We start from the raw sequence: 12058 nt of genomic DNA, 5'->3' as shown, positions 1-12058 counted from the left end.
AAACATGTATCAGAGTTCAGAAATTGGGAGAATTCAGGAGCCATTCAGTGGAAATCAAAATCTATCAAACACAATAGATGTTTTGGCAAGCCCAAAATAAAATGCTGGTTTTCAAGTACTCTATTAAATAAACAACTTTTTTTTTAAGGTGATAAGTTTACCAAGGGACCTTTTCTAATAAAAGTACTTCTCTCGGCGAACTTAAAACCAGACATAGGTTTCTGTACCATTACAGAACAAGATTTTCAGGCATGAACATTTCCATTAGGATTTACTGTATAAAGGCTAGAAGCAGAGAGAGCAGATCAGAAGCTATTTATAAAAGAGGATAAAATGCTACTGAAATAGAAAATAAACTTAATTAACTAGTGTTAACGGAACTTCTACTTTTTTAAATCACTTACTTAAATTTTCTTTGATATATGAAATTAAGTCTCACTAAACTGTACAGTCAGGAACATACAGTTTCTTTGGGATTTAAAAACCACCATTTATTCAACTACAGATTAACAAATCTCACTGTAAAGTGTTGAGCAATCAGAGCTATTCATAGATACCTGTGATTAAATTATGAGTGAATAATAAGTCAACTGAATAAAGTCCATTTATTAAAAAGCAAGTAATCAAACCAGTCAATGTTCACAATTACAAAGAATGAACTTTCATATTTTCTCACACTCAATTATTAAGATTTTACATTCTTCCATCAGTTAGTAAAAAATGAATTATCTCTACAAATGTGACCACCAACTGCACAGTGACTTACAGAACAACCATTTTGGTGGTAGGAACACTCCATCTAATGCAATGCAAGGAATTCAAAAGCTTTCATCCTTGGAACCTTTATCATAAAAATCAGTAAATTTATTCTGTGAAAAAACTGCTTATGTTTTTCAATTCAAGTATGTAATGATTATATGTTTTGTAGTCTTCCAAACAAAAATAAAATTTTAATGAAATATAAAAATCTGAGAAAAATTATTTTTGAGAGACAAGAAATTATTTAAAAATCCTAACGTGGGGCACCTGGGTGGCTCAGTAGGTTAAGCGTCTGCCAGCCCCAGTTGAGGGTCCTGCGATCTAGCCCCAATTCAGGGTCCTGGGATCCAGCCCCGATTCAGGCTCCCTGCTCAGCCGGAGTCTGCTTCTCCCTCTCCCTTTGCCCCTGTTCATGTGCTCTCTCTCCCTCACTCTCTCACTCAAATAAATAAAATTTACAAAAAATCTTAATGCAAAGCTACACCAAGAGTTTCTTCACAATTTCATAAAATATTAATGAAAGGATTACATAAATCCCCTGGATTAAAGATTTAAGGAGAACTGCAAGAATCTGTTTTCGATACTGCTTTCTCTGTTCTTATATCCACAAAAACTAATCTAAATCAACTCCTCCTAAATATAAACCATCTAGGTTTTTATAGAAGAAAAATCAAACCAAGAACAGCACAGAAAAAATAAATATTCTTAATATAGCTTTAAAAAGGTACTATAGATTACATTTAAATCACTCAAACAAGTTAAATTTACAATATATGCCACATCCAATTCATTCTCAAGGGAGAAAAACATCAAAACAAAAGCTCCTGCTTAATATTTACCTTGTACTTAAGCCTCTATCCCAGGTGCATTTTACCCTGGATTATTATCACTTTCTTCGCTCTTCAAAAACCTAAAAATCTAAAATACACAAGTATATCTGATTCCCTTAAAAATGCTTTTATATGCTTTGTATTAGTGTAAGGCCACGAGAAGCTTTAAATAACTTTTACTCTCTTTTAAAAAGGAAACACTCCTTTGCTTTTCTCCTTTGAAATGTATCTTATTTGGGGGGCGCCTGAGTGGCTCAGTTGGTTAAGCGACTGCCTTCAGCTCAGGTCATGATCCCAGGGTTCTGGGATCGAGTCCCACATGGGGCTCCCTGCTCTGTGGGGAGCCTGCTTCTCCCTCTCCCACTCCCCCTGCTTGTGTTCCCTCTCTCGCTGTGTCTCTCTCTGTCAAATAAATAAATAAAATCTTTAAAAAAAAAAAAAAAGTATCTTATTTGGTTTATGCTTATTTTCTATATATGAACTGTTCTCAAACCAGTTCATTTCAGCGTTAGTTATTTACTGCCAATATGTCTATGTATACTTAGGTTTTTTACAGACAGTGCTTTACAGTATGGTGGTATAAAAAGAAAGGGTAAACAAGAGGGCACAAGTGAAACAAAAGTGTACCACATCTGAGAAACACCACTCAATTTCATTCCTCTGCCTCAAATTTCCTAAGTCCTTATACCAAAGATTTTCAATATCTAAAAAGAGGCACAACAAATATGTGATAAGGCAAACCTAAGAGAAACCAAATCAGAAGCTGAAGAGATGTAAGAGAATGTATCACCACCAGAGAAAAATTACCAGAAAAAGAAAAATAAAGATATAAATAATAAGCCCAGTCTAGAAACCCTCTACTGAAGGGTTACTTTTGCTGCACTGCATGGCTCAAAACAGTTTTTGAGTTTCTTTTGACTGTAAGAAATACATTTTACATTGTGACCTAGTACACACACATGAGAAAACTTTCCCAAACAATACTTTCCTTATACCAATTGCAATTGCAATACCAAGTGCAATTCTGTTCTATTTCATTTTCAATGCTGACGGTAACCCACTAAATTGATTTTATAAATTACTAATAAATCATGATCCACAGTTTGAAAAACACAGGCTTCACAGAGGTATCCCTTATATTTGGATCATTTTTGCAATCTGCCTCTACTTGTCTCTAGCAGGATAGACAGATATTTTAAGCTTGCTACATTATTATTGTTTTCATGGAAGCAAGTGGTTTTTAAAGTGTGATCCTCTGACCAACATAAGCATCACCTGAGATAAATGCTAATTCTCAGGACCCACTCCAAACTTACTGAATTAAAAACTCTGGAGGGGGCCAGCAGTCTGTATTTTACCAAGCCCAAAATGATTCTGATGCAAGCTAAAGTTTGAGAACCACAGCATAAAAAAACCCCCGGTCTTTTTCCTCTATTTAACAATCCAGTCAGTAAGTACCCAGGGCTTACTCCGTGGCAGTCACTATTCTAAAAGTTCTACAAATATTAACTCCTGTGAAAAAACAGCCCTATGAAATAGAGAGCATTATTATTCCTAGTATACAGACGAGGAAACTTGCATAGAGAGGTTAAATTGTCCAAGCCAAGTGGTGGAACTAGAATTCAAATTTTTTTCTGATTTGGCCAGGGTATGTCCATCCTTTCATGACTCCCCTCTTTCTGATCAAGTCCTCCGACCTACTCCCTTAGTTTCAGCTAGTCCTCCCTTTCCCCTTTCAAATTCACCATCCTGTCAATGTCCTCATTTTCTAATACCATCGGTGTCATCCTAAAACAATTTTTTTTTCTAAAGCATTGGAATGCAAGTCACTTATAGTATTATGAAGCCGAAGTTTCTTCTATTTCTGAAGTCCTTAAAATCTACTAATGGCCACTGTTAATTTCTCCTATCTACTGTTCTGGCCCGTTTCCACAAGACCACCACTCTCTTCCTGAGCAACTTTCTCGCTCCCTCCTACTACGCCCTATGAACTACGCGCTTCCTACAAGGAAATTATTTCTCCCCGCCCACCCCTGTGTCATTTTGTTTGACTCCTCTCCAACTGAGACAACTTCTACTCCCCAGTAGACCCCTCACCCTAGTCTCAAATCCGAGCTACTCCTCGAGGATCCCCGGCCCCCTCGGATCCTCAGACCCAGGAGCTCCCAGTCTAGTCTTGGGTATCCCATCCCAGACCAGCAGTGGGGGGCAGGGCGCTCCGTTCCACCCCAGCTGTTCAAGGTCTCCACAGGTCCCACCCTCCTAAAACCCGCGGCTCCCACTCCTCCGGAGCCCTCCACCCTCGGACAGCCGCCTTTTTCAAGAGGGTCCCCAGCCACCACCCCCCCGCCTTTCCTCGACGTCCTCGCTTGGACCCAGGCCGCTCACTGTCACCCCGAACCCCGATAGCCCTCGGTCTCCCTTCTCCCTCGGACCCCGGCCACTCCCAGTTTCCCGGACCCCCAGCTCTCCCCACTCGGGCCGCTCCTGGGATTCCCGGGGTCCTCTGCTCCCTCGCACCCAAGCTGCCCTGGGTGTGTATTCCGGAGTCACCCGGTCCTCGAACCAGGTCGTTGCCAGTCACCCCGGGTCAACCCCCTCCGGGACCCCGTCCGCTTCCGTCTCCCGAGGGATCTTACCCCTCACACACCGGCCGCCGCTCAGTGCCCCAGACCCAAGCAGTGGGACGTCCCAAGGGACCTCCCTGTCAGAACCGCTCGGGTCCGGCCCCAGCCTATCTTGCCAACGCGAACTCCGCCGCCGGGAATCGGGCCATTCTCCCACCAGCCCAGTCAGCGTGAACTCGCTGCAGCCGCCGCCGCCGCCACCGCCGCCGCCGCCGCCACCGCCGCCACCCTGGCCCCGGCCAGACCCGGCCCACAGTCCAGGCCCCCTTCCTCTGGCCTCCGCCTCCGGAGCGCCCAGCTGGAGTTTCTGCCCCGCGACGGCCCCCAGACCTCAGGCCCGCGTTACCGGCACTCACCTGCCGCTGCCCCCAACCAACTCCAGCGCCACTGCCTCTACCTCAGCCGCCAGTAGCCACCAAGCGCCACTGCCTCCCCCATGACAACAGGCCCACCCCATTTCATACTTTCTACCTCTCCATTGGATAGTGGGGCGGCGGCTTTCTGCTCTGACTGGCTGAGTTTAGCCGTCCGTCATAGCTTCCTCACCGCCCCTTTTCCTGGACCCGGTATTAGCCCGCGTCCGGACCCGGAGCGCCCAGAACCAAGCTTTAGTTGTCATTGGTTGATGGTTGGGCAGTTCGAAGTTACGATAGGCTGCTAAAAGTGTCTGTTAAGTCAACTGGCAAGGGATGTGATGGCCATGGTTGGTTCAAGCTTGGACACAGTTTGGTTGCGCAGTAGCAAGCAAGGAAGGGGCAGACGCTCACAACCGAGGTTCCCGGGGAAGGGTTAACTCTTTGTTGTAGGGTTCACTCTGTATTCCCATCCCCTTCGCCAGTTCCCTGCCTATAAGGAGTTTATCACTGCTAGTTTATAGAGTAGTACTTACAAAATACCAACATCAGAGATTGTGTTTAAGGAGTGTTTTCCAACTCCTTGGGAGAAAAGCACTTATACAGATAAAAATTTCTTCTTGAAGTCCCAAATGCGCCCAATTTCCTTGAAGTTCTTTCCAGAAGTCTCCACTCTAAAGGGCAAAGCACAGGTGCTTATTTAGCAGAAATCAGTCACTTCTGTTGCAATTATAACGTCGTTAATAAACTGAAGTGGCATGTTGAGCGTTCTCTAGCTTCCAGACTCACCCCTAGCTGGGGGCTGTCAAGTGACCAAGCAGCCATCAGCAAGTTCGGACTAAACGGCCATATTTACCCTTGCGATGCTCTGGAATTGAGAATTTGGTTCCCCCCACCTTCTCCCAAATTGATTTTTATGTTCAGCAGTTCTTAAATAGCCCTACTAGATGTGTGTCAGATACTTGAAAAGCTTGTCTTTTTTTCCCAACCTCTCCTCTTCCTAGCAGTCTAAATTAGGATGATGGAATGAATTGCAGCCCTTTTCTTACATTGGCACAATGCACAAGAATAAATGATTGCATTTTTTATTCATTTGGTTACAAGTCACAGTACGCATTTTTGAGAAATCTGGTGTTGCTATAAAAACTCTTGTGCTCCTAGAAATATATCCATCATTAGATTTTGCTTTTCTTTCTCATTTCCACCCACTTTCCCTGCTCCTAAATAACAAAATGCTGGCCTGGTTACTCTTTAAATTTCTAAGTCAGATTTAAATGTACCTTCCTCACAACCCTACCTATAAACAAACCCATGGACCATGAAACATACCTAGAGATGGATTGGGACAGGTCAAAGAGGTACCCCCTTACAAGAATTACCTTATGGTTGGAACTTCCTGTGGGACTGAGAATCTGGACTTTAGGAATTTTGTGCTTTGCCCCTTTCTTCTTCCTGCTAACTCTTTGTCCCATATCTCTTCTATTCACTCTTCTGTCCTTTGCAGAGCAAGCTACAGATAGTCTAAAACTGCACTCTTGGTTATCCAAGAAAAAAAAATTGTCTATTTTCTAGCTTATATTTTTAGTCAAGTTTGAATAAAACTACCTATCACCAAACTAAGCGGAAATTATTCCTCCAATAACTATAACAATAAGGTGTCTTTTCCTAGTTATTTTCCGGAACTTTCCTCCCCCTTCCCTCATCCTCACCTTCCAATTTAGAAATAACCTCCCCTTCAATTCAATGACTCATAAAAAGCCTGTAAAAGGAAAGTGGAAAAGACAAAATAACTTCAGAGATGTCTGAATCATTCAGTTGAAGGAAAGATCAGACATTGACCATGGTAAGATGGAAGCCAAGACATAAGGCAAACCTGAGCTAACATCCATAACAAATGAAGTAACATGCAAATGTGAAAATTCCCCAATGAGAAGGAGGTGTCAGGATGTCCTTTACACAGCTTTTTAATATATTACCAGTTTTCTTCTCTCTAGTCTTGGCAGTATGCCCTACCTACCAATTTTAGAGCAAGTTAGAAGGCAATTAATGTCCTGGCAGATAGGAAACAATAACGTCATAGGAGGGCATGGGCATTATTATGGTACTTTGGGTAATAATGGCTCTTGTACACCCATAGTGACTTGGTGCCATGGAGAACATAGAATTATGCCAGTCTCACTAAAAGGACTCGCCATCAAATTCAGGAACTCAACAAAATTACTATCACAAAACTAGGAATACTGCCACAAAGGTCAGCTATTCATTCTATTCCATACACTGAAAAAAAAAAGGTATTCATAAATGTTTTCACTCATACATACATATTTACACTTCTACCACTACCATTCCTTGTGAAAATCAAATAAGAAATGTAAAACATGTTCAACCCAGTAAGAAGAGGAAAAAAAATCTTAAAGAAGGAAGGCTTTAAGGAACATTCTTTGACCCACCAGAAAGCTATTTATTGTGTTACTAAACCCATGCAGGGGGGTGCTTGGGTGGCTCAGTCAGTTAAGCATTTGCCTTTAGCTCAGGTCATGATCCCAGGGTCCTGGGATGGAGCCCCACATCGGGCTCCCTGCTCTGCGGGGAGCCTGCTTCTCCCTCTCCTTCTGCCTCCCCCTCCTTCTGCCTGCCACTCCCCCTGCTTGTGCTCCCTCTCTGTGTCAAAAAAATAAATAAATAAAATCTTTAAAAAATAAAGTCCATGCAGTACTGGGAAGGTTATTGCTCGTACCCCCCATTTTGATTTAGCACGCACGAGGTGACCTTATGACGTAATTAATCCAGTCAGACTCTGTTATCTTTCCTGTGCTATGTCTTCACCACTCTTCAGACCCCATCTTAGAAAGCAAGAACACTGGAGTCAGGGAGTCTGCATCTTTGTATGTGAGGCTGACCGTGGGGGTGGTGCAGATGATATCTGCTCAGAGCCACTTGAGCAAGACCAGGATAGCAGGTATATTAAAGGCAAAAATAGACTTTATAAATCCTGGTTAAGTAGACAATGGAGGACTTGGAGTGATGTCCTGATGTCTGAGGAGCACGGTTTGCTCTGGGCTCCAGTGCGTGCTGACACTGCTTTCTGCTCTCTTTTCATCACATCACTTTTCAAGGGAGCAGAATCCAGGTTTCCTTTCATTGCTCTTTTATTTTATTTTATTTTATTTTATTTAAGATTTTATTTATTTGAGAGAGAGAGACAGAGACAGTGACAGAGATAGCGAGAGAGAGCACAAGCAGGGAGGAGAGAGAGAAGCAGGCTCCCCCCTGAGTAGGGAGCCCGACACGGGGCTCCATCCCAGGACCCCGGGATCATGACCTGAGCCGAAGGCAGACGCTTAACTGAGCCACCCAGGCGCCCCTCATTGCTCTTTTAGTCCAGAGGGCAATCTCACTAGGGGAAAGCTGCTTTTGGGGGTTTGTTTTTGGATTTTACACACAATTCCAAATGGATTAGAGAAACAAACAACTGGTAGAGAAGAAAAGCATTCAGATAGTAGACAAGAGCCAGAGCTGCCTGCTTCTAGTAGTTGGAAGCAAGCCAAGATATTTGATAAGAGAGAGTTCCCTGAATTAGGGATCCCTGAAGATGGAAACCTACAGGGATGAAGGGATTAGAGAGGAGGGCTTGGGGTGGGGGTTGGGGGGGAAGGCCAGCAGAGAAGAGAGTAAGGAAAGCTAGACAGAGCCAAGAGGCCACAAACTGCTGAGCCAGCTTAGAGTCCTACCCCCATCTCCCTGCTGTGGACTTTATACCAGTTTGCACAATTACACCAACAAAGTGCAGCCTCTGTTACCGCTGAAAGGAGAACCATGTCAGAACTTTACCCTATGGGCTCTTTGCTCTCCTGCCACCTGGAAATCCTCCCTGAGCTCAAAGCGTGCTGCTCTGGCATCAGGGCAAAGCCGACAAGATCCATGTAGCCAGCCAACAAGTATATCTTCATTTGATGTCATAAAGGTGACCACTGGCATGAAGCTCTGGATGAAGAAAGGGAAACTGTCTGGAAGAAGATGTTTTCAGCATCTCAGACTGGGGAGATTCCAACAGAGAAGTGCCAAGCTATGTCCCATGATGGAACAAAGCACTGTGGGTTCAAAGTTCAAGGTTGTCTTCCATGGATGGAAAGACACTTAAAAAAAAAAAAAAGAGTGAAAAATGGTGTTCTCTTGGGTAGAACCATTTGCTTTCCAATGCTAGGGCTCGTAAGATTTTTTTTCAAGATTTTTATTTATTTATTTGAGAGAGCGAGATGGGGGAGGGGCAGAGGGGATGGGAGAGGGAAAGAATCTCAAGCAGACTCCACACTGAGCACGAGACTGACACAGGACTCAATCTCACAACCCTGCGATCACGACCTGAGCTGAAACCAAGAGTCTGATGTTTAGCCGACTGAGCCACCCAGGTGCCCCCAATATGCTTTTTAAATAGCACACCAGACCTCCTCATTATGTAATGCATGCATTTTCATCCTCAAGAAAAATGTGCGTACCCCTTTACCCACCTTGCATTTTATAGATAAGATAGCCTGAGTGCTTGTAAAATGGATGGGCCGCAGCTCTTAGCTCTGCCATTATGCTGTTGAATGGAGCCCCTGGTTACTATCACTAGATCTATGGGTGGACCAGCCACTCTTCCGCAGCAGGGAGTGGGCTTTTGAGCACCATTTAAACTTTTGTCCATCCCTGTTCTACACACAAAGAGTTTCCTGGAAACATGGCTACACTCCAAAGATTTCAGAGAGTAGAATGCCTTCTAGAACTCCACTTTTCCAGTCACTTGGAATCACATAAGAAAGGAGATTTGAACTAAGACTCTTGAACCTAAATGTGTTCAAACGCTGGCTCTGCCATTTACTCTCTGTGTGACTTTGGGAAAGTTGATCCATGTCCGCAAGCTTCAGTTTCTTCATCTACAAAATGGGATGTGTTAGTTATCTTTTGCTGTATAACAAATTACCCTCAAACTTAGTAACTTAAAACAACATTTATTATCTCCATTTCTGTGGGTCGGAAATCCTGATGCAGCTTAACTGAGTCCTTTGGCTCTGAGTCTATCACAAGGCTGCAGTGATCTCAAGGCTCAGTTGGGATGGATTTGCTCTCAGCTCACTCACATCATTGTTGGCAGAACTCAGTAGCTCACAGGATTTAGACTAAGGCCTTAGATCCTCATGAGCTATTAATATGAGGCCTCCCTCAGTGCCTTGCCATGAGGGTCTCTCCATAAAGCGTCTCAAAACATGGCAGCTTATGTCATTAGAGTAAGCAAGCGAGAGGACAAGAGGGAGGGCCATTAAGAGAGAGACTGCTCGCAAGACAGAAGTCATTGTCTTTTGTAATCTAATCACAAACCGATATCCCATCACTTTTGCCACATTCTATAGAATGTTAGAAGCAAGACTTTAGGTCCTGCCCACACTCAAGGAGAGGGGATTATACAAGAATATAAATACCAAGAGGGAGATGATTGGAGCCACTTTAGAATTAGCATACCTTAGGGGTACTTGGGTGGCTCAGTTGGTTAAGTAACTGACTCCGGATTTCAGCTCAGGTCATGATCTCAAGGTCTGATCTCAGGATTGTGAGATGGAACCCTGTTGTCGGGCTCCCACTGGGTGTGGAGCCTGCTTAGGATTTTCTCTCTCCCTCTGCCCCTCCCCAACCTCTAAAAAAAAGAATTAGCCTACCTTAGGAAATAATAATACCTCTTTGTAGGTTTCACTTAAAGATTAAATGAGAGGGGCACCTGGGTGGCTCAGCTGGTTAAGCATCTGCTTTCGGCTCTGGTCATGATCCCAGGGCCCTGGGATTGAGCCCCATATCGGGGTCCCTGCTCAGCAGGAAGTCTGCTTCTCCCTCTCCTTCTGCCCCTCCCACCTACTCGTGCGTGCAGTCTCTCTCTCTCTCTCTCAAATAAATAAATAAAATCTTAAAAAAAAAAAAAGATTAAATGAGAGAATGTGTTCAGTTCAGGGCCTGGCATATATTATATAACTGGCATATATAATAACTATTATTACTATAAATGTAATAGTACATATAGTAATATAATAGTACAATAGCAATGGAATGGAATGATTTCTCTCTCTTCTAGCTATTAGAACAAAACCTTTATGAGGAATAAATGAGATAATCTACATGATTCAGGAAGTACTGAACACATAGTATGTACTCAGTAGCCATGAGTTATTATTAGCTTTATATGAGTGTGTGATATCTGGTTTCCTCTCCAAGCTACCGGATATGCTATGACTATGGTAACTTTTCCGGGATGGACTTATTTTCAAATATTTTGTCTCATTTATCTATGCGCACCCTACACTTGCCAGATCATAATGCCGGATTTGGGATTCATAAAATATGGCCAACAAAGCTAAACTCCAGCCTAATTTCCTGCCTGCCCTAAGCTAAGAAATGTATACTCAAAACCAGCAAGATGGGCTAATCATGGCGCCACCTCCTACATGCAGAAATCTGAGCCTGGCTCCATGGAAGTTCCAGAGAGCGGGGAGTGTTCCCAGAATAAGCAGGGACTTGTTTGTGTGGACTTTGCTCCTTTCAAAAAAAAAAAAAAAAAAAGCTGGTCACTGTGCAGTCTGCTAAGTCAGTCCGTAACTGTAGTTAAGAGAAAGGGGTTCCCATACGGTCTCTGTGGATGGAGAAGGGCCCCCAAGAGGATGTTTCCACACCTGGATTGGGAGCAATAAGAACCAAGAGACTAAAAGAAGAGCAGTTTTGCAGTAAGAAAGTGAGAGGAAGAGGGGCACCTGGCTGGATCAGTTGGAAGAGCGTGCAATGCTTCATCTCAGGGTCGTGAGTTCGAACCCCACGTTGGGTACAGAGATTACTTAAATTTAAGAGAAATTTTTTTAAATAATAATAATAAAAGGAAAGTGGGAGGAAGAGAGTCCAGTTTGCAATGTGAAAGAAAGATCAGTAAGAGGTTGGAGTGAGCCAGCAGGGCTGGGTCGAAGCTGGCTTCCTTATAAGGAAGGAGGATATGGAGGCCTGGCCTGTGGCCAGAGAAAACGAGGAACTGTCATCAAGGAAACCCCATTATTCTGGCTTTGAGTCACTTCACAGGTTTCACTCATGATTATATGAGAAAAATGGGGGCTCCTAAGGTATAAATAATCTTTAAACCAAAAACACTATAGAAAGACAAAGGTCCAAGTGCACTGCTCATCTGATCTCATCTTTTTAGGCCAGGGGTATCTGTCCCCAGTCTCTCTCTCTCTCTCCCCGCAATCCCCTTCTCCTCCTGCCCGATAAGTGTACACGTTCTTTCCTTCTGTCCGTGTTCCATGAGGAAGAAAAAAAAACAATCCTCACAAGGAAATGCCTTAGGATCCTTTAGACTGGAACTGTTTCTTGATGCAGAATCACCTTCTCAAGCAGTTACTGCTGTGGTGCCATAATGTTAGGGCTCAATAAATACTCACAGATGATGGCAGTTTACACCTCTGCCTCCAAATCACGTCCC

The 12058-nt window shown here is 43.4% G+C and overlaps 1 protein-coding gene across 17 annotated transcripts in view; it reads right to left on the bottom strand.

Moving 5' to 3' along the window:
• The window catches only part of NUMB (NUMB endocytic adaptor protein), a 185171-nt gene that overhangs the window by 172807 nt on the left and 306 nt on the right, over positions 1–12058 (bottom strand). For 10 of the 17 annotated variants that reach the window (XM_081830292.1, XM_081830291.1, XM_081830288.1 and 7 more), the window contains exon 1: positions 4573–4682. The exons of 3 other annotated variants lie outside the window; for them this stretch is intronic. The gene's annotated coding sequence lies outside the window, so the exon portion shown is untranslated. Of the gene's footprint in view, positions 1–4228; positions 4362–4572; positions 4683–12058 lie in introns of those variants that run through there. 4 more of the 17 variants (XM_081830297.1, XM_081830293.1, XM_081830299.1 and 1 more) reach the window with 3 other exon arrangements.

This window comes from Leptonychotes weddellii, chromosome 9 (genome assembly GCF_054177405.1).
Source record: "Leptonychotes weddellii isolate Sample4059 chromosome 9, ASM5417740v2, whole genome shotgun sequence".
Classification (NCBI taxonomy): Eukaryota; Metazoa; Chordata; class Mammalia; order Carnivora; family Phocidae; genus Leptonychotes; species Leptonychotes weddellii.
Note: the sequence above shows the minus strand (reverse complement) of the source record. Positions and strands in the feature narration are given on the sequence as shown.